A 24,470-nucleotide genomic window follows, 5' to 3' on the forward strand; every position below is an offset into this window, starting at 1 on the left:
GTGGTGCAATTAAACTGGGCAGCTTATTTATTTTTTCATTTTTTTTTTTAAACGCTTTATCGGGTTTTTCAAATGCACATCATGGTACATAGCAAAGTAACTAGAGAAAAATACCATACAATTTTATTCACCAGATCATATAGTGTGGCATAAGTCATATGTCAAAGCGAAAATTAAAAGAACAGATTTTTTCTAATCTTCCTGTGATTTGGGGTTATTCCTTATATTTAATACAGTTTTATATCCTCAAACAACTCTGAATTTAGGCCCAAATTAGGCATAGCTGCCAAGGTATCAGATTGCTATGTGTGATATTTTCAGGGTAATTATGAGTGACATTTCAACAAGTAGGCGTGACACTAGCTCCGTCACCACTGACCAGAGACATCCAATCGTCACTGGCATGGCCCAAGATACTTCTATCAATCAATCAGGGAAGTTTAAAGCCTGATACCCACCCATGAGGGTCTCAAGGCGCTGAGGGAGGAAGGGGGCAGCTCTGGTCAGTTGAAGAGGCAGGTCTTGAGGGTCTTCCTGAAGATGTGCAGGGCGGGGGCATGTCTGATGTTGATCGGCAGCTCGTTCCAGATCTTGATCGTGATGTAGGAGAAGGTTCTTCCCCCCGCTCTTGCTCTGCAGATGCGCGGGGGTTCAGTGAGTGTGAGGTCGGCCGATCGAAGGGTCCTTTGGGTACCTGGAAGTAGATTATGTTGTTGAGATATCGGGGTCCAGTGTTGTGGAGGCATTTGTAGGTGTGGGCGAGTATCTTGAAAGTTACTCTTTTCTTGATGTGGGAGCCAGTGGACGTTACACAGGTGCAATGGTGATGTGTTCGTGTCAAGGGATGCTGAGAATGAGTCTGGCTGCGGTGTTCTGTATGGTTTGGATAGTTTGAGGAGCAGAGACTTGTTGATTCCGGCGAAGAGGACGTTTCCTTAGTCCAGTCTGCTGTTTATGAGTGCACGGGTGACCATTTGAAGATCTTTCAGAGGATGCAGAGGTTATTGAAGCAGGTGGATGCGACGGCGTTGGCCTGTCAGGTCAGGGTGGAAGTTTGATTCTTTGGCTTCTGCCGGTGAGGAAGGAGCGGAGCCTGTCGAGAGCGGTTCCCTGTATGCAAGCTTTGTGGAGTCTGGCGGTGAGTGTGCGGGGGTAAACAGTGTTGAAGGCTGCAGAGAGGTTGAGTACGATCAGGGCTGCGGTGTGTCCTTGGTTTAGGAGGGTACGGATGTCTTCTGTGGCTGCGAGTAGAGCGGTCTCAGTGCTGTGGTTGCTGCAGAATCCGGATTGGGAGGGGTCTAGGATGGAGTTTCCTCCGATGAATTTCGTTAGTCGGAGGTTGACGGTCTTCTCTGTGACTTTTGCCGTGAAGGGGAGGAGGTAGATAGGTTGTAGTTCTTGAGGTCCGATGGATCTGCTGTGCGCTTGAGTAGGGGTCTACCTTCTGTGCATTTCCAGTCATCTGGAGAGATGCTGGTGGCGTTGATTGTGCATCGTAGTTCCGTAGCGATGGTGGTGGTGGTGGTTCTGTGGAAAATGTGCATGGGCAGGGGTCCGTGGGGGCTCCCGAGTGGATGCTTTCATGGTCGGTGCGGTGTCTTCGGTGGTGGACTGGGTTCCAGGAGGAGATGGTGGGCTGGCTGGGGTTGCTGGAGGGGGGAGTGGTTTCAGAGTAGGGTGTCTGGTCGCTGAAGTTGTTGTGGAGGCCCTTGATTTTCTGATGGAAGTAGGAGCCGAGCTTGTTGCAAAGGTCCTGGGAGGGATTGATATCCGTGGTTTTGTTGGGGGGGTGGTGAATTCCTGGATGATGCTGAAGAGCTCCTTGGAGCTGCTGGAGTTGGCAAGAATCTTGTTCTGGATGAAGGTCCATTTCGTGGATCGGAAGCGTTGGTGGTATTCTGTCATAGTGTTCTTGTAGGTGATGCAGTCCTCCGAGGATTTGCTGTTTCTCCAGTTCTTCTTGAGATATCTGCAGGTGCGTCTGGATTCTTGGAGTTCGGCGGTAAACCAGGTAGGTTTTCTGGGGCTCATATTTGTTGGGTGTAGGTAGGGGTGCAAGCTCGTCTGCGCAGTTGGAGATCCATCTGTGGAGTTCTTTGACTACGAGGTTGTCGTTGGTCGGGGTGGCGTAGGCATCGCGGTTGAGGGTGGACTTCAGCTGCTCCTCAGTAATTGTTCTCTAGTTTCTTCCTGTAGGTTGGGGTGCAGGTTTGGACGCCGTGGGTTTGTCGATGTGGAAGTGTACGCAGTGGAGGTCCTTGCATGGGGGTTGCATGGTGCGGCTGAAGTGGATGTTACCTCCTATGAAGATGGGTTAGAGGGTGTGTCCTGCCTTGTGGGTGGGAGGGGGTGACAAGTTTTTTCAGGCCGAGGTTGGTGAGGTTGTCCAGGAGGGTGGCGGAGTGATGTTGTTGAGGTGGAAGTCGAGGTCTCCGATGAGTATGTAGTCCGTGGAAGCAATGGAGTGGGGTCCTTTGAGGTTGGCGAAGGTGGTGGTAAACGCAGTTCGCGGTCCAGGAGGTCTGTAGCTGAGGGTGCTTCTTAGGGTCCTTCTGGGACTGGTCTGGATCTTGAAATAGAGGGGTTCGGTGGTGGCAGGCTGTCACTTGAACTAAAGGTCATGAGTCCGAGGGCGCTCTTGTGTACGATGGCAAGTCCTCCTCTTGGGCGGTCCTTCCTCTTGATCTTGTATTCGTCGGGCGGAGGCGATGTCGGGGCGGTGCAGGTTTCTGTGAAGAAGGTGATGTCTGGTGAGAGGGTGTTGATGAAGTCCCAGATCTCTATGGCATGGCTGTCCATGGAGTGCATGTTGAGGAGGATACACCTCAGGACTTCAGTGGTATTGGCGTCCGACGTGGGTGCGGGTCCCATAGGGGTGCAGATGGAGGTGAAGGTCTGGCGGCAGTGATGGCAGGAGAACTGGCCGTGGGTGATGTTTGGCGTGGACAGCTGGCAGTTGTTCTTGTCGGGGTTGAATGCAAGGAGGGCAGCTCTGTCGTAGCGGTGGGTGGGTGGAGATCCAGGGTCCCTGGCGCTGAATATAGACGGGTGCATGCGGGCTTGCCTTTGGTACGCCTTTGACGTGCAGCGACCGCCATTAAATAAGGAAGGGGGAGGGAAGCACAGCTGGGAGGTGGGAGAGGGAAACCAGCAGGGGGAAGGCCATGGGGCAGCAGCGGTGGGGAAAACCCGTGCACAGAGGACACAACAGAACAACAGGAAAGACAGATAAAGAAAAAGAAAAATCAGGCAAAGAGGCACACATCAAAAAAGAAGAATAACAAGACACCAGGGCAAAGTAATAACAGACTCAGATAAGGACAGCACAAAAATGGACACAGGCAGAGAGGCAGACATAGGCCTCGAACACCTACTGGTAGAGGTGACGCGGGTCGGCGGCGGTGGCAAAACAGCAGAGCTGCTGGGGGAGAAAGCAGGTCCCTGGTCAGGGGTCTTGCTCGTGCTCCCTCTCAGTGGCTGCCATTAAATAGGGAAGGGAAGTGCAGCTGGGAGGCGGGAGCTGGAAACCAGCAGGTGGAGGGGCCACAGGGGCAGCAGGAAAAACCTGTGCACAGAGGACACAACAGAACAACAGGAAAGACCGGAAAGACAGATAAAGAGGCACCAATTAAAAAAGCACAATAACAAGGCACCAAGGCACAGTAATAACAGACACAGACAAAGACAGCACAAAATCGGACACAAGCAGAGAGGCAGACAGAGGCCTCAAACACCTACTGGCCGAGATGCCGCGTGGTCAGCTCTCCCTGTGACTGTATGTCATTGACAGATGTACATCCTGGATACATATGTTTCTTTCAACCATTTAAAGCCAATTTCCTTATTATATTTTTTTACAGACTTGAATTGCAATAGGTTAACCTATTTTTAAATATATGTACTTACACAGCTAACTAGACTTATAAAGAAACATCTTACCCAAACACCCATACTACCAACCTGCCGTGAGAAAACAAAGAGCTGTGATGCAGCCAGTACTTGCCATGTCAGATCGCTTTTTTCCTAACTGTACCTATTTGGTTCCATTTTTGTGAAATCGGTTGATGTTTGCACACTTCAGAGACAACAGTGTTTCATAATATAAGTGTTTATAATCAACTGCTATATGGTTTCTTTGGCTGCTATAGGCTAACTTACGGTTATTTGACAAACTAAATATATTTTCAAAAGCTCACAAAGTATTGCAATCTGTTCTTTTCATTTCATTATCTCAACTGACCTTACTGCTGCAAAGAACCTGAAATATAAGTAAGGGCACTCGTGAGAGGCCCCTGCGGTGAGCGGGCCTGCGCCAGCATTATGAAACGGAACAGAACTCAACTTGTTGTGCAGTCAGTGACTGCAGAGCTGTGAGCTGTGTCACTTTCACAATTGCTTTAGGGCTCCCAGCTGTGAAGTTACTTTGTGCAGCTGGCTGCATATAGGAAAATGCAGAGCAGCCTCTCAGCTAAAGTAACAGTTACAGGCTGAATGAAGACGTGCGTTTGGCATCCGGTGCTGCAGGAGATAGTACGGGCTACATAGCACGTTGAAGATGTGGTCCCTCCCCCAGCAGACAGCTGGTCTCCTGGGATTTGTAGTCCCTTTACCAGGCAGCTGCAGTGGTGTGGCATCCAGCGCTGCATTTGATAGTCCGGCACGATATAGCGTGTAGAAGATCTTGCCCCTCCTCCTCCAACTGCAGACAAACAGGTCTCCTGGGATATGTAGTCCCTTTACCAGGCAGCTGCAGTGGTGTGGCATCCAGCTGCATTTGATAGTCCGGCACTATAGAGCATGTAGACGATGTGACCCCTTCTCCTCCATCAGCAGACAAGCAGTTATCATGGGACTAATAGTCCCTGTAGCAGGCAGTCTGTTGACTGGGTCCAAACTGGGGTGGCGTGGTGGGCAAAAGAACGATGGATTTAACCCAGATCTTTTGACTGGGGGAGAATGGCTGCATTGACAGCATTCCGTCCATAATTTGTTTGCGTAACACTTTTCACCCTAATTTGGATGGGTATGCCCAAACGTGGGTCCCTTGCTCACTGTGCCACTGGATTCAAGCTAGCCTGGCTGAAGAAGGGTGACAAACCTGAACCGGTCCCGGGATGCTTGTTTCCGGTCCAGGGAGGACCTGACCTGGCAGTTCGGTCTGGATTGTTCCCATGGGGAACAGGGTCAAGACTGATTTGCGTATGGATGGGACTAACTGGGGTGGCATAGTGGGCAAAAGAACTATAGATTTAACCCAGATCTTTTGACTGGGGGAGAATGTTTGCATTGTCAGCATTTCGTCCATCATTTGTTTGCGTAAGTCTGTTGACAGTGCGTGTGGCTCTTTGTTGATAATTAAAGCTTGGCACAGTGGGGTGCTCTCCAGATCAGGCCGAACAGGGTTTTTCGGGTGGTCAGTCATAGCTCTGATCCTGTGCTTTCCTGTCTCCTCGGATTCCATACTCTTGCATGGACATATACTGACTGGGTTGTTACTACTTTGGCCTTTTACCATTGGAGAGCAGAGCCACAGACAACACAGTCCCTAGAGCAGAGTTCTTCAAACTGTGGGGCGCGACACCATCCTAGGGGGGGCGCGCACTTCTCTCTAATTTCACTACTCCTCTCTAATTTCACCTTTGTTCCCTGGCGCAAGTCGAGGGAGGAGGGAGGGGAAATCGACGGTGCACGAAGTGCCCTTGCTTTTGATATGTTTACCCTCCCAGGAGGGGGTAAATTCATTCAAATTCAGCGAGGAGGCAGGAAGTCTCCTCTGCTACACCGAAGGTAAACTGCCTCTCGAGGACATTTAATTTAGGAAATGAGGTCTGTGAGGGTTTCTGCTGATATTCGCAGAAGCCATGGTGACGCGGGAGGCGCTGCTTCAGGTGACTGAGCCCAAATGCAAATTTTGCTTCGTGAAAAAATGGGAACAGCGCCAACTGCAAACAGGAAGCATTTAAAGTTGACACAGAGCCCGGGCCCCCCTTTGAGATGAAGTGAATCCATAACAAGAGCACATAATCATAAAGAACAAAACCATCCAGAAATTGGGCAAAGTCACAACATTCATACCAAACAGGACATATCATTTTGACACCTTTAAAGCAATTGATTTGTGGTGCTTGCCAATGGTCCCTTAACCACACATTCCTGATTGTCTGTCCCCAGGTAGAGAAAAAGCACATAGATGCTGGGGGGGGGGGGGGGGGGTGTACTACTGATTTCAAATATCCTGAGATTGCGCTCGAGCTCATCTTTCCACCGCCCTGTGAGTGGTTCTACGGGCCCTGAAGTTTCTGAGGCGCCAGCGATTCTCTCCTCTGTGGTTTTCCGAAAAAAAACGCATGTTCCAAATTTTACGGCAGTTTTGTAAAAATCGCGTTCTTTTTACAGAACTGCTGATTTTGCAATTTTTTTGCAAATCGCGAAATCCTGGAGGGTCTGATTTCAGCTCTATGGATTAACCCCCTCCAGGGAGGGTTAGCGCTTACCAGAAAGGAGACAAAGTTTCATTTAAAACTACAAAGGCAGGCGCGCAAAATGCCAGCCAGCCATGTGTTTTTTTAACCAGACTGCAAATTGCTTCTCTATAAATAAAGAAGCATGTTCCCTTTTATTATCAGCCATAGTTTATTCAGGCAGCCCTAGAACACAAGTAAAAGTTATTTCAATTTATATTTGCTGTTCAAAGTATGCATGGACAAGTGCTAACAAAACAGCTTTAGGTGACTGCTTATTTTTGTACCGCCTGGGACATCAAAATAATGAGTTGGCAAAACTAATCACAAGACTGGGAGTTTGTTGTAGGATCACCACATTATTTATTTCCTACACCCCGATTCCTTGTTACTGCCATATTAGCAATAGTTTAACACATTTGAAACCCTACGCTGCCCTCAATAACATTCTGAGTTACTTCAAGTGTCTGGTAATGCACCTTGCATTCAGACAACTCGCTTCTCATTCTCAAAAATCCATCCACAGATTGACCGTCTGTGGCAAAAAACAGGCACACTCGTCACATTTATGTTGGTGGTGTTATCAATCAATGTCATGTGTAAAACAAAGCATCCTAATAAAAACAATTTGTGCACATTTTATCTAGGAAAATGGTGGTTTTAGCTATGTAATAATCTGTAATTTCAGCACACCCACTCACAAACCTGCACTTAACTAAACACTCTGTTGTAATCAATAAGATGATGGAAACTCCAGGATTGATTCTTCAGTTACTTTATTAATTAAGATGTTAAGATAATAAGTTATAAGATACAAAACCCCATCAGGAGCAGCTGCCCTGCTGCTCAGCCCTCACTCAACTGACATTCATAAACTACCCACATTCCAATCATCCAACATTCCATATGACATGCATACCAGCTGTGCATCAGGGGAACACAAGATATAACATATCTCCCTTCGTTATGGGTACAATTGTATAAAGCAATAAAATAGTTGTCAATAAGATGCACTCTAGTGCACAAAGTCAAGGATATTAAAACAGTGCACCAAAGTACAAATGGACAACACAAACAAAATATTTTAACACATCCCGCACCGCATTACTTCCTGAAATAAACAACTATCTTCATCCTACATCCTTATGTCACTAATTATACAAGTTGGCCAGACCAGTATAACAAGCAAGACACAAAGGAACAAACTTAACGCAACACATATCAGGAAACACGCGCACACCCTAGACTAAGAACAAGTACTCGCATAACTCATCCATACTACGGGAAACCACACACACACATCAAGCACACCTCAGCACCACACGTGCACACGACAAGCACTTACGTAGCCGGGAAACCACGTGCACACAACAAACCCAAACTGGACATATGCGGGAAACAACTTGTAGACAAGCTAATAAGTGGCTCAACAACCTGACGCCAACTCACACACAACACCCAGTGGGAACAAAGCTTGTTGAAATAAACATCAACACCGAAACAACACAACCAAGGGGTAACCATATACCACATAGCCCCCACAAACATGAGCTAATGAGTCGCCTAACATCTAGACACACTCACACACAACACTAGTTGTGGAACAACTCTTGTTAAATTAGCATCAACACCCAAACAACACAACCAAGGGGTGACCATATACCACATAGCCCCCACAAACATGAGCTAATGAGTCGCCTAACATCTAGACACACTCACACACAACACTAGTTGTGGAACAACTCTTGTTAAATTAGTACCAACACCCAAACCACACAACCAAGGGGTGACCATATACCACATAGCCCCCACAAACATGAGCTAATGAGTCGCCTAACATCTAGACACACTCACACACAACACTAGTTGTGGAACAACTCTTGTTAAATTAATACCAACACCCAAACCACACAACCAAGGAGTGACCATATACAGCATAACCACCTCCTACACGAGCTAATGAGTGGCCTAACAACCCTGACGCCAACTCACACACACCACCAGTGTGGGACAGCTCTTGGTAAATCAAAAACCTACACCCAAACCAACCAAACTCATAAATAAGACTATACAGCAGTCACCCTATACACAACCACAAATAAGGGTGTATAAAAAAAAAAATTTAAAACACTTAAGAATAGTACAATAGTTCTCATTGGCTTTCCCACCAGGTCTCCATGCTTAAAAGCCTTTCTTGATCTCGAACATAGCCCCGAACGTAGACTCTCAGAGCCACCACAAGTACTGGAAACATAGTCACGCTGGCTCTTGGACCCCAAATTACGGTACCCCATTGTGTTGACCGTTGAACTTTACAGAAGAAAGTCATGTTGATAACACACTGTTACTTTCCATTTTCCGTTTTTCTCACTTCGACAAAATTACTTATCCTGGGTCTCAACTGTCTCAAAATCCGAGCACAATACCCTTAAAACCGCTGTACATGCACATGGACCTCCTGAACTGTCTCGCCTTCCCACAACTGCTGCGGAGTTACCACACGAGCCGCGCGTTACTTAGCAACCCTCATTGTTGCTATAAAAATGCAAATGGTTGCCAGCCACGTCAGAACGTAACGGCATGAGTCACCAGGAGCTGCGGCTTCTAATCCTCGAAGGAAGACAGAGGAAAACGTGTGACGTGGAACACGCAGCTTGTCCACCATGAGCCCCAACAATTGTAACACGTCATCAAACAACAGACGATCTCCCAGTGAGAAAATGTCCTCGAGCACGATGAACACAACAGTTGACAGTTGGAGCCAAGTAAGATTACTCACCCAAGATCAATAAAACGTTGTTACTAAACCACCGTATTACCCTCGAATTCACTGTTTCTTTACTTCAGTTCCCCAGGCTCACACACCTAATAAGTCACTCGTTTTTTACATTTCAAACCCCACAAGGTATATTCCAAGTGAATCCTCCTACTTCCAACACGAATAACAAAAAGCTTTTCCAAGGATTAGTCACATTTCCACACCGAGGCTCGATCCTCTGCCCCCGAAGTTCAAACTAATTTAAGGTCAGCGAGAGTCAATCTTTTACTCTTTAACATCCATGCGCAGACTTCTCACTGAGGCCCGATTTTTTTTTTCCTGCGTGTACAAGTAAACGGCAAAGCGGCAGTCATTAAACCTCCTCTCTCTTAATTCGCACACCACTCTCTGAGGCTCGTCTTTCTCCCTTGGTTACAAATGAACTGCAGAGCTGTGATTTTCGTCACTCTCCACCGAGGCTCGATTTAACCGCCCCCGATCCACATAGAATGACACAGCAGCTGCAAAATTATAAATGCTTTAAATGCTTTTTCACTGAGGCTCGATTTACTGCCCCCGAATACAACAAACAACTCGGTGATGGATCTGGCAAACTTCAGTTTCAGGGCGACCGATGTACGGGTCACTGATGGGGTTAGTTTGCCAGACTGCGTCACACACATTTAAATTAAGAATCCTTTACCTCGAGATATCCCGGTTCCGCTTCCCTTACTCATCATGTACCTTTTCACTTCAGACTTGGATTTCTCTGCTTATTTCTTATCAGTACTCCTTAGCTTTTCATTTTCTTCAATTTTGCACGCGTAGATTCTCCAAAGATGCCGCCAAAATGTTGTAATCAATAAGATGATGGAAACTCCAGGATTGATTCTTCAGTTACTTTATTAATTAACATGTTAAGATAATAAGTTATCAATCAATCAATCAATCATAGGCATTTGTAGAGCGCACTACTTACCCGGAGGGTCTCAAGGCGCTAGGGGGGGGGGAATGCTGCTACTGCTCGAACAGCCAGGTCTTGAGCTTCTTCCTGAAGGCGAGGTGGTCTTGGGTCAGGCGCAGGTCGGTCGGGAGGGAGTTCCAGGTCTTGGCGGCCAGGTAGGAGAAGGACCTTCCTCCTGTCATCGCTCTTCGGATGCGGGGGACGGCGGCGAGGGCGTGACTGGCTGATCGGAGGTGTCGTTTGGGAGCGTAGTAGTTGATGCGGTTGTTGAGGTAGCTCGGGCCTTGGTCGTGAAGGGCTTTGTGAGCGTGGGTGAGGAGACGGAAGGTGATTCTCTTGTTGACCGGGAGCCAGTGCAGGTCTCTCAGGTGTTCGGAGATGTGGCTGTGTCGTGGGACGTTGAGGATGTGTCTGGCTGAGGCGTTCTGGGTCCATTGGAGTCTCTTCTGGAGCTTGGCGGTGGTTCCGGCGTAGAGGGCGTTGCCGTAGTCCAGTCGGCTGGTGACGAGGGCCTGGGTGACCGTCTTCCTAGTCTCGGTGGGGATCCACCGGAAGATCTTCCGTAGCATGCGCAGGATGTTGAAGCACGACGAGGATACGGCGTTGACTTGCCTGGTCATGGAGAGGGAGGAGTCCAGGATGAAGCCCAGGTTGCGTGCGTGGTCTGTCGGTTTGGGTGCGGTGCCCAGGGCGGGGGGCCACCAGGAGTCGTCCCAGGCGGAGGGCGAGGATCCCAGGATGAGGACTTCCGTCTTGTCCGAGTTCAGCTTCAGGCGGCTGGTCGACATCCACTCGGCTACCTCTTTCATTCCTTCGTGAAGTTATAAGATACAAAACCCCATCAGGAGCAGCTGTCCTGCTGCTCAGCCCTCACTCAACTGACATTCATAAACTACCCACATTCCAATCATCCAACATTCCATATGACATGCATACCAGCTGAGCAGCAGGGGAACACAAGATATAACACACTCCTATTATGTTGGACATTATATGCTGGATATGGCCCCGGATATGCGCGCGGCGGTCAATTATGTAGTGTACCAGATTACAGAAATTTCTGTCAGGTGTTGGGGGGGCCCAACAGCTGAAAAAAGTGAGCTGGGGGGGCTCAACCTACAAAAGTTTGAAGACCTCTGCCCTAGAGACTGCCCCTTCCCTAGGGGCGATAGCCAGGCTAAGGTGTCAAGCACAGCAAATACATGCCTATAAGAAACACTTTGCTTCGGGGGCGTTCCCACCTCTGGTCCAAGGGTTCCTTTGCTATCAGTCCACTCTCTCAAACTCAGATGCCTTTTCCAGCACCTTTAGTACTACAGCTGCCTCCAGGCCTCCTTCCTGTCAAGCTGGTTCTTGCTCTTCCCACAACGTAGGATACAGAGTTGGTATACATAATACCCTACCAGGTGTCTTTTCAGTCACTGAAAGGGCTCCCGCACTACCGCAAATACCCGTCTGTTGCCGACGGCTGCTCCTCGGTGTCTGTTGGTGCCTGCCTACTGCCGCTGACGCTGACGCAGTCACTGAAAGCCTCAATCTTATTAAAGACATCATTACTCCTCCACTACTGTGACTTATAGTGATACTGCTGTACTTGTTGTTCAGAAATAAAGACTTGATAATAATTCTGTGTTTGTTGGAAAACTGAGGACGTTATCATGACAATAAATGCGTACATTAAATAAAGGTATACTTATCTACACTAATCGTAGGATGAGACATAATGCCATAATTACTGATACACAACATAAGTTTGAGATTCTTACATTGATTCAGCACAAGTATTGTCAATTAAATTAATCTATAAGATATTAGGGCTAGTGCAAAATATATTATTGTTTAAATCAAATGCTTTATGGAGAAATATTAAATATGAAGGGCTATATATTTAACAGAGACAAATCCTGTGACATAAATTTTAGTGTCATATTTTACTAAGAAAATAATTAAGTTAAATGTGCAAAGGTTTAAAAGAATATCAGGGATAATTGATGTTTTGATAATAAAATGTTGTTTGTGTATGTATTATTGTCTTGAAGATACAGATTATGTGAAGCAAGGTGAAACATATGATAACTGTTTGTCTATCGGTCTTTTTTGGATTGAAGATATTGTTTATAACAACCCAATAATCATGTAAACAATATTGTTGTGTTGCATAAACTAGGGATCTGGCCAAGCTCAATAGGCTTTGGCTTTCCCACGCACGGGTGCCTGGACTAAGTTCAGTGCTCCATCGCTTAAACAGAATTCCAAGTTATTGTACCCCCACACACACACACAACCCCACAGGGCATACGTGTGGCGTGACGTGGCGTCCATGCTTTTGCTTTTTGTATTACTAACAGTTCTGCGAAGGGGTCAAGGATGCAGCGGTAATTCAAACCCAATTTTGTTCTTTAGCATAGCACTCACAAGTACTGTACTAAAAAAAAAAGACACTAAATATGTTTAAAAGTGTTTATTTCAACCGTCTAATCCTGTTGCTTAGTACTTGATTAATAACCACACAGAATATATTTAGAACAGCGCTCATGTATGTTACTAGCAGCAAGAATAATATTAACATTTGTAACAAGAGTGGAATGTTTCTTGGAGCTTAGCAACTGGAATACTTCTTCTATGTGCTACACTATGAGAGTTTGGAGTAGCTAACTTGCCTATAGAGTTTCTTGGACCTTGGCACACTGCATACGTATTCACATTTGAGAAGCAGTGACTATCAGACTTAAGTTAAGAAAGAGTGTTCCTTTGGAAGGAAAACACACATCAGCTGGGCTTAGATCTGCTCCTCTCTGATTGGCTCTCAACATAGGAACGGATGCTGCAGCCATCTGGCAGGAGCTTTTTTGGTAAATTGGGACGAAGACCTCCCTAATTCAGTGGTCAATTCATGAGGTACATAGAGTGTTAATGACTAACTTTTACTCTGCAGTGGGGTACTTCCCATTAATCCGAGACCTAACTGCTATGAACTAGCATGATAAAAAGATTCCAACGAGAAAACATGTACATTTTTCACATTCACTGTCAGACCTTGAAAGGCAGATATCATGGAGCTGGTAGCAGACTTGTGTCGCCTTGTGTGGTAGCAAAGTTATTGTTTGGATAAATTGAAACATTCATTAGTTCTCGGAAAGATATTGACATGCTGCACATCGACCACACACAGACAGGATAACGTGTTGGGAGTTTACAACAGTTGTGTGTCTAGTTATCTATTTGGGAAAAAAATATTGTCTGTGATAGCCATATAATCATGTAAACAATGTTTAGGTAATATATGTATTTGTATTTTTGAGATTGAAGATTGTTCTAATAAAATATATGTTCTTTAGGATATAAGACAATGCAGTTTCCAAAATTAAATAAGCATTTTGAGACCAGATGTTCAAGCTTCCTAGTCTTTAAGACATGTAGCTACACAGAGATTTGGTCGCTCAGGAAAGGCAGGATAATCCACTGGTGTTAAAAATGTTTTGTCCAGCTGGAAATTGAGAACAGAATTCCAGGAGAACACTGCCCAGCCAACACAGCCAAAGGATTGCTGTCTGGAACACAAAAGCATGGTCAATTAGACTTGATAGACCTATCAGAGAGAGACACTGTTCATGTAAGGCTCTTTAATGAAACAACAGGAATCCTTAAAGGATAAATTGGTAGAAGAGGTTATCCCAGAAGGACTAAAGCAGGCGAAGAAGAGGCCAAGAATCATAGAGACAACCTCCTGCACCCTTATGCATGAGTAAGAGAAGAAAGCGTGGCCGTGGTTCTCATGTATAATTCATTAGCAAATTGTTTTAAATGGATTTTAAAAATAAATTGGAGAATTTTGGAGGTTAGTGAGAAGAAGCTATCACTGTACCCCTCTGTTTGAACAGAGGTCAGAACCTCAGGAACCCTCACAATGACTGACATACATGGGGCAGTTGGTGTAAGTACATCAGACCGTCCACCCTACTTATGGTAGGCATTCTGACTTACGTGTTTCTCTTCAGGAACACAATGAAAAGACTGGTTGTGTCAAACTGAAAAAATCTATGAAAAATGACCTAGACTCCCTTGTAGAAAGCTCTCAGGGTATCAAGTACATTATGTATTGGTTTTACAAAAAGCAAACTCTCACTTTAGGAGTAAAACCAAAAAGTCTGTTGTGCAACCGTGTGAAAAATGGCAGACACTCACCAAACTTTAGGTGCTTTTAGAGGAGCTCCTGTTGCTCCTCTGAAGACACAGGGATAGCCAGGTTGGTGGAGATCGCTAAATATGGTGCATGGTAGTCCAACGGGGTAGTGGAGGTTGTTACGCCTGTTCCTCTGGCAGCCCATGGACCCCTGTCAAACTATAAATTAGCGGGACAGTCTTCAAATGTAACTCAAAATAGAAAAATCACTAAAGAAAGGCGGGTTGGATTTAGGGCATCCTATCAAAAATGCAACAAACCTTAATACCAGCCAAACCAATGACCCACCCACCAGCCTTGTTTAGAGTTGGACAGATTGTCAGCCTTTCATCGGAAATCCCATTGAGTCTGTCAATGGAAAACTTCTTCCGATGAAGAAAGGGTTTGAAGAAAACCCATCAGACATTATTAGATAAAGCAGTGCTATATAAGAACCTTAAAAAAATAAAAATGTGTATTTGCCAAATTCATGTTTAAATCCCTGTGGTATTTTTATGGATTATTAACAAGAGAAATGCCAAGATACAGACATATTTTAGCTTTCCTAAATAAATCAGGTATTGATTGGGTAAAAAAGACTGAATTAAGTTCCCAAAACAGCCGTGAATCCCAGATCTCAGTATTACTGGTAGCACTTCTCTCTTTATTAACACAGAAGGAGAGGTAGTACCACCTCAAGCAAAGAACCGCTTTTCACTCTAAGAGAAGGCACACTGGTGAGAATAGTCCCCTCTGATACCACCTGCACCAGACTCCCAGCTGAAAGCAGTCATGCTTTCGAGATTTGACCCCTCTATTACCAAATAAACTAGGCTTCTTGCTGACATCACAAATTATATTTAAAGTTTAGGGAATAAATCACATCTAAGATCGCCTTATATACACTCAGCAGTCAAATACCATGAATTCAAATACATTTGTTGTTTTATTATGTCTAAAAACATACATTTCTTTTTAACATGTAACATCTAGCCATCATTGTGTACATTTCATAGCATCATGATTGTTTTTGCTGTATCATAATTTAGTTCATGTTAATGTTAAAGTAAATCCCGGTACACACCTCTGTAGTGTGGTTATTAAAGGCTCTTGGATGTCCATACATGGGTGGTGTTTTTGGTGTTTGGTTATGTATCATTAATACAGATCTATAACGTATTGGGTTTCAAATGTATTATGCCACTAATGGAAGTATAAACCCTTTGTTCCTAAATATATATTCTCCAGTTTAGAACTTGTTGCTGTTAACGTGAAAGTAAAGTGAGTTTGACCCTGGAGCAAACCCCTGGAGTGTGTTATGTATAAGGATGGGTGTGCTGAAGAGCAGTCTTGTTGCTGTTCCTCACTGGCTGGGTGGTGAGGGTTTTTCCCGTGTGTGTTCGCTGGTGGTTCCGGAGGGTTGATAACTGACTGAATTTCTTCATACATTCACTGCACTGGTATGGTTTTTCCCCTGTGTGTGTTCGCTGATGACTCCTGAGAGTTGAGGAACGACTAAAACTACATCCACATTCATTGCAATGGTATGGTTTTTCCCCAGTATGTGTTCGCTGATGTGATTGGAGATGTGATAACCGACTGAAGCTCTTTACACATTCACTGCACTGGAATGGTTTGTACCCTGTGTGTGTTCGCTGATGACTCCTTAGAGTTGAGGAATCACTAAAACTACTTCCACATTCATTGCATTGGAATGGCTTTTCCCCGGTGTGTGTTCGCTGATGACTCCTTAGAGTTGAGGATTGACTAAAACTACTTCCACATTCATTGCAATGGTATGGTTTTTCCCCAGTATGTGTTCGCTGATGTGATTGGAGATGTGATAACAGACTGAAGCTCTTTACACATTCACTGCACTGGAATAGTTTTTCCCCAGTATGTGTTCGCTGATGTGATTGGAGAGTTGATAACCGACTAAAGCTCTTTACACATTCACTGCACTGGAATGGTTTTTCCCCAGTATGTGTTCGCTGATGACTCCTGAGATTTGAGGAATCACTAAAACTACTTCCACATTCATTGCACTGGAATGGTTTTTCCCCTGTGTGTGTTCGCTGATGACACATGAAATTTGAGGAATTACTAAAACTACTTCCACATTCATTGCACTGGAATGGTTTTTCCCCTGTGTGTGTTCGCTGATGACACATGAAATTTGAGGAATTACTAAAACTACTTCCACATTCATTGCACTGGAATGGTTTTTCCCCAGTATGTGTTCGCTGATGTGATTGGAGTTGTGATAACTGACTGAAGCTCTTCACACATTCATTGCACTGGAATGGTTTTTCCCCAGTATGTGTTCGCTGATGTGATTGGAGTTGTGATAACTGACTAAAGCTCTTCATACATTCAATGCACTGGAATGGTTTTTCCCCAGTATGTGTTCGCTGATGTGATTGGAGTTGTGATAACTGACTGAAGCTCTTCATACATTCAATGCACTGGAATGGCTTTTCCCCAGTGTGTGTTCGCTGATGACCCCTGAGAGTTGAGGAATGACTAAAACTACTTCCACATTCATTGCACTGGAATGGCTTTTTCCCTGTGTGTGTTCGCTGATGACTTCTGAGTGTTGAGGAATTACTAAAACTACTTTCACATTCACTGCACTTGATTGGTTTTTCCCCTGTGTGTGTTCGCTGATGACTTCTGAGTGTTGAGGAATTACTAAAACTACTTTCACATTCACTGCACTTGATTGGTTTTTCCCCTGTGTGTGTTTGTTTATGTACTTGGAGGTCTAATAACTGACTGAATTTCTTCACACATTCAGTGCATTGGTACGGTTTTTCCCCAGTGTGTGTTTGCTGATGTCTTTGGAGTTGTGATAACTGACTGAAGTTCTTCGCACATTCATTGCAATGGTATGATTTTTCCCCTGTGTGTGTTTGCTGATTATCTTTTAGGTGTGTTAACTGACTAAAGTTCTTCATACATTTATTGCAATTGCACGTTGCTTCTCCTGTGTGTGTTTGCTGATGGTTCTTTAGTAGCGATGACAAACTAAAGCTCTTGCTGCATGGGAATGATTTTTCTTTCTTGGTTAGTGTCGGTGGGTCGGGTTTATAATTGTCTGCATCCCATGACTGAGTTTCCTGAGGAGCTAACATGGTTGATGAAGCACTTGTGTTATTCTCACATTCCCGGTGTGTGTTTGGTATTTTGGGATGGTTGATTTCAGATTTCACAATGAAATACAAGATTCGCCAGCTACATATATTATTATTTTGGCAAGCTAAGCTTCTTTGTAGGTGGGTATGTCTTTAGATTGCATAATAGTTTTGTGTGTTACGGGTAAAGATTAGTCTTCCTTCTGGTCGATGCAAATTAGCACAGTCTGTTGTAGATCAAAGACCCTCTCTTTCTATTACCCTTCAGTTGTCTGGCTCCACTACCTTGTGTTTTTCTCGTGCTCATGTGGTTTGGCCAGAAAGAGTTTATAATACACTTAGCACGCTGAATGGTGGTCTGCCATCATTACAGGAAGCAGAGCAATGCTGTATCTACCTCATACCAAACACATGATCAAAGCTGGTGGTGCAGGCCTGTTTCTACAGGAGGTGGTTTGTCAGTGTTGTTGCCTTAATTTTCTAGAGGTCATTTCTTAGTCCTGTTGCGTGCATCCACTGATATGCTCTTGACTGCTTCTTCCAGGATCTATCAGTTTATGTTCAGGGTCCTCAGTCTCTGACTGTGCAGATCTTTTCCTGAATATTGGAGCTTATTTTGTCTAACCACTTTTTTCAGAATTGCACGATTACTGTCATTCTTCACGATCCTTTGTGCATTCAAGGCAGGTTTCCTATTGGATGTAAAGAGATTTAAAATCATTAAATGGAAATGTAAGAGAATGTGAATACACAATATTTAACTAGTTGTAAAAGATATCTCTTCTTTACCATTTTTGAAAGTTACCAAGGGCTATTTCACCATACACAGATATTTAACTAAATCTTTCATTGAACATGTCACTCTTACTTACTTCAGAAAAGGAGGTGATTTTCCAGTGTTCACAGAGTAACTTAGTACAGAAAGAGTACACATGGAGTGCCCACTAGCTAGAGGTACAGCGTTAGGAAGATGCAACATGGCCAAGATTTTATTTAAACAAGAAGGGATTGTGGAAAAAGAGATGGATCAGGATGTGCTGCTGTCACTTCAGTTTCAGGAAGTGTATAACAACGGTAACCTTTTCAAGAACCGTATCACAAACAAAACTCTTCAGGAAGTATATAATAAAGGTAACGCTCCAGGAAGTATTTAAGAAATGAAGCTCCATTCACACTCTTCTTGACAATACTTTCCTGTTCACACTGGAGCAGCTGAAGTTCCAACTCCTGTCTTTACTTTTCTGTTTGTTAAGTTATCTTTGCCAGTTTCCTGGGGTTGGTTCAAGCATTTGTGGGAAGATTACAGCATTGATTATAGAGATTCCATCACAACCTGTAATATACCTGCAATATCTCTGCTGCAAATGTGTCTGCTTTTTGTCTTTTTCTACCTTACCATGGCATCTGACTTAATGTTTTCCGTTTGGTGCCAGCATGCTACTCTGTGGGTGGATGGAGCGTTGGCAGAGTGCGACAAGATGTCCGTTGCTTGAGGGGGAGTGCAGCATTTACACCTTTGGGCATTTCTTGAAATCAACTTCACCTTACTCCCTGTTCATCGTCTTCCATACTCCCTTATGTCTGCGTACTCTCTCCACAGGGTTCACTCACAGCTAAAGCAGATGAGTGACTCGATGCAGACATCAGGTAATGATCTGATAGACAAACGGCCATGCTTGGCAGTACCAGGATCCCAAGCGTCATTAAAGAGGCTCGCCAGGAACATACAAACGGAGGAAGTGCACAGGTAGCTACTAATGAGGTACAAACAGAGGAGGCGAACCTGTAGGTATATGCTCCTTTTTCGGTCTGTTTCAGGACTTTACTGGGCTGGGTATTGGTGTGCACTATATCTTATTCCTGCGGCTGATAGAGGCACTTGCTGCAGGGGTGTTATCACTTTGATCCTTTACAAGAAGAGAGCAGAGCATTAGATAGCACAACACCTGGAGACTGCCTGCCTTGAGGGGAAGGTGAGGTTCCAGATGTCAGACAATATCAGCAAGGGACATGAATGGATCCTATGAATCACAGCGGCAAAAGAGACGGGTCTTCCACTGTTTCCGGATCAGTAAGTGATATTGACTCTTTCTAAAGTTAGGAGGCATAGAATTCCATCGGGTCGGAGCAAGACATGGAAGGAGCAACCTCCAGTTCTGCCTCTGCTGTGACGAGGGATATGGGCCAGGTTTAGATTGGCGGAGCGTAGTGTTCTGGAGGGCATGTAAAATTGCATCCAGGCAGCTAGGCTGGGTTCTCCTTGCTTGCATGGATTTTGTGGGAGATGGATAGGGCTTTGAACTTTGAACGCTTTCCAATAGGCAGCCAAAGGAACTTGCTCTAAAGTTGGGAAGCAGAGCTGAATCGGTTCAGAACAGATTTCTTTGAGCCCAAATAGAGATATTTGCAATAGTCCAGGAGCAAAATGATAAGGGATTGTACAATCAGCTGGCGGGATTGCCAGGAAAAGTATCCTATAATTGGCTTTGGGTTCCTTAGGATACCAAAACAGTTCCCCTGCTAGAATCTTGACTTCGGTTTCAAAGGATGAAGAGCTATCCATCCATACCCCAAGGTTTTCTACCACCACTTTATGTTCGACCGGTACATAGTATTTCTGGACATCATTGATCACTCCAAAGATGGGTATGTCTGCCGAGCAGGAGTTAGGTTTTAAACAGTTGTTGTGCATCCACGCTGCCACCGCTGTTAGACAGTTTCTATATTTGATACAACCGCTGGTCAACTCTGCTGACAGGGAAATAATTAGCTGAGTGTCGTCTGCATACAACACTGGTGAGATTCCAAAGGAATTAACTACCTTTACCAGAGGTCTGACGTGAATATTGACTAACTATTTTAAGACTCATGCTAAGCAACAAACTAACCCGAATGAAACCACCATTGTTATGGCTCTCATTAATGCGCGCTCATTATGCAGGCACAGTCAGGAAATAGCGGACCTTATCATCGATTACAATTTAGATATTCTTTTTATCACGGAAACATGGACCGATGATTCGTCGGACCCTGATCTAGTGATCGCAGTACCTAATGGATATAAAGTCCATCGACAGGATAGAGTTCGGAAAAGAGGAGGTGGGTTGGCTATTATAGCTAGGGAACGGTTCGCAGTCAGAACTTCACCCATTCCAACCACTTCATGCGAAGCGTTGCAGTTTGGTATCAAGCTCAGCGCTCTTTGCAATTTCAAGGGGTTACTTCTATACCGACCCCCAGGAACAAGGACAGGTTTCCTTGCTAACCTGAGTACCATATTGGAATCATTAACTACAGAAGAGTCTTTTACGGTTCTGGGCGACATGAATTTCTATTTAGAACAAAATAACCACATGGACACTTCCTCCCTTATTTCAGATATGTTGACACTGGGGCTAAGACAATTGGTTCCCTCTGCCACCCATCTGGCGGGGCATACCTTAGATGGTATATTTTCTAACGTCGAGGGTCTGCATATATCGGATATTCTACCGATGCCTTGGACTGATCATTACGCCATATTTAGTAAAATGACAATTAAGGCACACTCGAGTAAGAAAGCTATTTCAACCGGCCTAGGCTCCTTTAAAGATTGGAAGAACATAAACCAGTTAGATCTAAAAACACAATTGGACAGTACCTGTCCACAGGTGTCCACCGATCCTAACATGGCAACACAACAATACCACAATTGGCTTGGCCATGCTACCAATCTTTTAGTTTCCATCAAGTCCCTATCTAGGAACAGATCCATACCGACTGCTCCTTGGTACACTGAGGAATTAAGAATACAGAAACAATGTAACAGGAATAGGGAAAGGCATTGGAGGAAAACGTATGATACAGTGAGCAAGATTCGTTATAAAGAATCCTTGGCTGTCTATAAAGCAATGATTGTAAAGGCGAAAAATCATTCTATTCAGAACAAATTGACAAAGCTAAAAATTCAAGCAAGCAATTATACGTGATTACTAAAACATTGTCAGGTAACGCTCCTGATCTTATACCCCCCCCCATCACAACTATTGTGTGATGCCTTGGCTAACTTTTTCTTCTCCAAAGTGGACGACATATATCAAGCCTTCACTTCTAAACCAACCACCCCTTCTAGTATACACCCGATAAATGCCTTCTCTAGGTTTAACTAACTTACAACCGATCATATAAGGACCATTGTCTCTACAATTAAAACAGGATCCGCTCTTGACCCTTGCCCTTTCTCAGTCCTCCCACCAGTGATGGACTCTATCATTCCCGTCATTACACAAGTTTGTAATTCCATACTGAGCTCCGGTATATATCCTAACCCTCTAAAAAACACGCTGCTGAAACCTCTATTAAAGAAACCAAGCCTGGACACAAATGAATTAAAAAATTACAGGCCCATAGCAAGTCTCCCTTTTATAGCTAAAATGGCCGAAAAGGCCATGAATTTACAATTATCGGAGTACATTGAGAAACACCGACTGCTGGACGATACACAATTCGGTTTCCGAAAGTATCATGGAACCGAAACTGCCCTGATCAAAGCCGCAGATGACGTCAGAGCAATTCGGGACCATGGTGGGACAGCAGTTTTGGTATTGCTTGATTTATCAGCAGCCTTCGACACGGTCGACCGTAAGATCTTAGTCGACCATGTCGGAAAGATGGGTATCTGCCATACTGCTACAGATTTGCTCGCATCTTTTTTGGCAGATAGAACACAGGCTGTCACCTTAGGACCTTACCAATCTGCCAAGCTTTCGCTGCCGTGTGGGGTTCCTCAAGGCTCAACCCTCAGTCCGACCCTATTTAATATCTACGTGTCGGACCTTGCTAATGTTATCAAAGCACATGGGATGAGCCTAACCTCCTATGCGGACGGCACGCAATTGGTACTGGCCATCAAAGGTTACGGAGGCGAGGTGGCACAACGCTTCCAAAATGGAATGTTGGAAATTGGAGAGTGGATGGCAACAAACTGCCTCAAGCTCAATGCTGAAAAAACTGAGGTAGTCATTTTTGGGCCCCTCTCACCAGCCTGGTCATCATCTTGGTGGCCACCAGCCTTCGGAGTATCCCCGAGTCCGACGGATAAGGTCAGGAACTTGGGTGTCATTTTTGACGAGGGTCTTAACTTCATGGATCATGCAAACAAAGTAGCAACCACAGCACACCATAAATTAAGAATGATTAGGAAAATCAGTCCGTTCTTGCCAGAGGCAGCTACTAAAACATTGGTTAGCTCTCTGGTCCTATCGTCCCTTGATTACTGCAACGGCCTATTCCTAAACGCTCAGGTTAGGGTCACGATGAAGCTACAGGCAATACAGAATGCCGCAGCACGTCTGCTTTCAAGAACACCTAAATTCGCGGCCATATCTGAAACCATCAAAAAATACCACTGGCTGACGATCCGGAGCAGGATTAAGTTTAAATCACTGTGTATAGTGTACAAGGCACTCAATGATCAAGGACCGCATTTTCTTAATGACCAGCTGATTCCCTACATACCTTGTAGACAGCTTCGCTCCACCACCCTTAACCAGCTAGTGATCCCACGTTCCAAAACAGTGTCCTGGGGCGACCGCCGCTTTTTAGTCGCGGCACCCAAATTATGGAACACTTTGCCTCAAAACATCAGACTAAGCCCCTTACTACTCCAGTTCCGCAAGAGTTTAAAAACATGGCTCTTTAATCAATAATTTCCACCATATTCCTTTGAAGCATTTAACATCGAGCTGAAGTTACGCGAATTGTTTAGCGCCGAGACGCCTGCGGGTATTCGTTCGCGCTTTATAAATGGCAAAAATAAATAAATAAAAATAAATATTAAAAAGGGTAGGACTGAGCTCCAAACCCTGGGAGATGCCAGGAGCCGGTCCTCTGTGTGATGAGACGATAGAGAGGGGGTATAACTTGAAAGGACCACTCCTTTAAAAAGGAAGTAAACCAGGCCAGACCTTTGCCCCGTACCCCCAGGTCAGTGAGGAGAGTTAACATTATTGCATGTGAGACAGTGTCGAGGGCCGCACTTCAATCTAGGAGTATCACAGCCCGGGATTTGCCAGCATATACAGTACTGCAAAGGGATTCAGTAACTGTTACAAGAGCAGTTTCGGTGCTGTATGATCTAAATCCATTTTGGGAACAATCTAATATTTCATATTGTTCTAATATTTTGGTTAGGAGATTGTTTACATGTTTCTCTGCATCCTTGGACAGAAACAACAGAAGAGAAATGGGTCAATAGTTTTCTGGCTGAGTGGAATTTAGCGAAGACTTTTTTAGAAGACGGATAACCTTGGCGTGTTTCCATGATATTGATACTTCTTCAGTGCTCAGCAAGAGTTTGGGTAATTCTAGAAATAGGGGTCTGATGCTCTCCTGAAATTTCAAAATATAATCAGGTTTAAATGGGTCATCCGTAGATCCAGATTTCACTTGACGCATTAAGGTGGGAATAGAATCTGCGTCAAGTAGAGCCAATTGGTCCAAGGGAGCCCATTGTGAGTGGTAGGTCCCTGTGTCAAGAGACAGGTCTGACTGTTTTCTCACCCCTGTTAAAGTAAAGATAAAGATTATTGACCAAGCTTGCTGCAGTGGCTGTTAGAAGCTTCCGATAATCCAGGAGTGGAGGTGGGTTTATTCAGGTGTTAACAATATAGAAGACTTCCTCAGAAGGCGTACAGCTGTTTTAATTTGTCTGCAAATAATTCGACACAGGCTGTTTTAATCAGTTTCTTATAGCATTTAAATCGCTCTCAAGTATGGCATTCATGCGGCAGCATTATAGGATTTGTGCCAAGCGCACTCTAGTTCTTTGAATTGCTTCTTTTCTGAGCAATGCTTCATTGAACCAAGCAACTGGCCCTTTTTGGCAGCTATTTGTTTAAAATGCCTGTTGCACTGTTCTGTTTTTAATTAGGGGATGTGTCTATACCTTAATAAAATGTTCACCATTATTTGCCACATCACCCTATTTTAACCCACCACATATTTTTGTGTT

At 44.6% G+C, this 24,470-nt stretch overlaps 1 pseudogene across 1 annotated transcript in view; it reads right to left on the reverse strand.

The window, feature by feature from the left end:
- Positions 1–12,642: 12,642 nt before the first annotated feature.
- LOC147663351 (uncharacterized) overlaps positions 12,643–24,470 on the reverse strand; it is a 63,801-nt pseudogene continuing 51,973 nt past the window's right edge. The window contains exon 3 of the transcript XR_015305348.1: positions 12,643–18,171. The product of XR_015305348.1 is annotated as an uncharacterized LOC147663351 (transcript). The remainder of the gene's footprint in view (positions 18,172–24,470) is intronic.

This window comes from Lissotriton vulgaris, unplaced genomic scaffold (assembly GCF_964263255.1).
Source record: "Lissotriton vulgaris unplaced genomic scaffold, aLisVul1.2 SCAFFOLD_300, whole genome shotgun sequence".
Lineage (NCBI taxonomy): Eukaryota > Metazoa > Chordata > Amphibia > Caudata > Salamandridae > Lissotriton > Lissotriton vulgaris.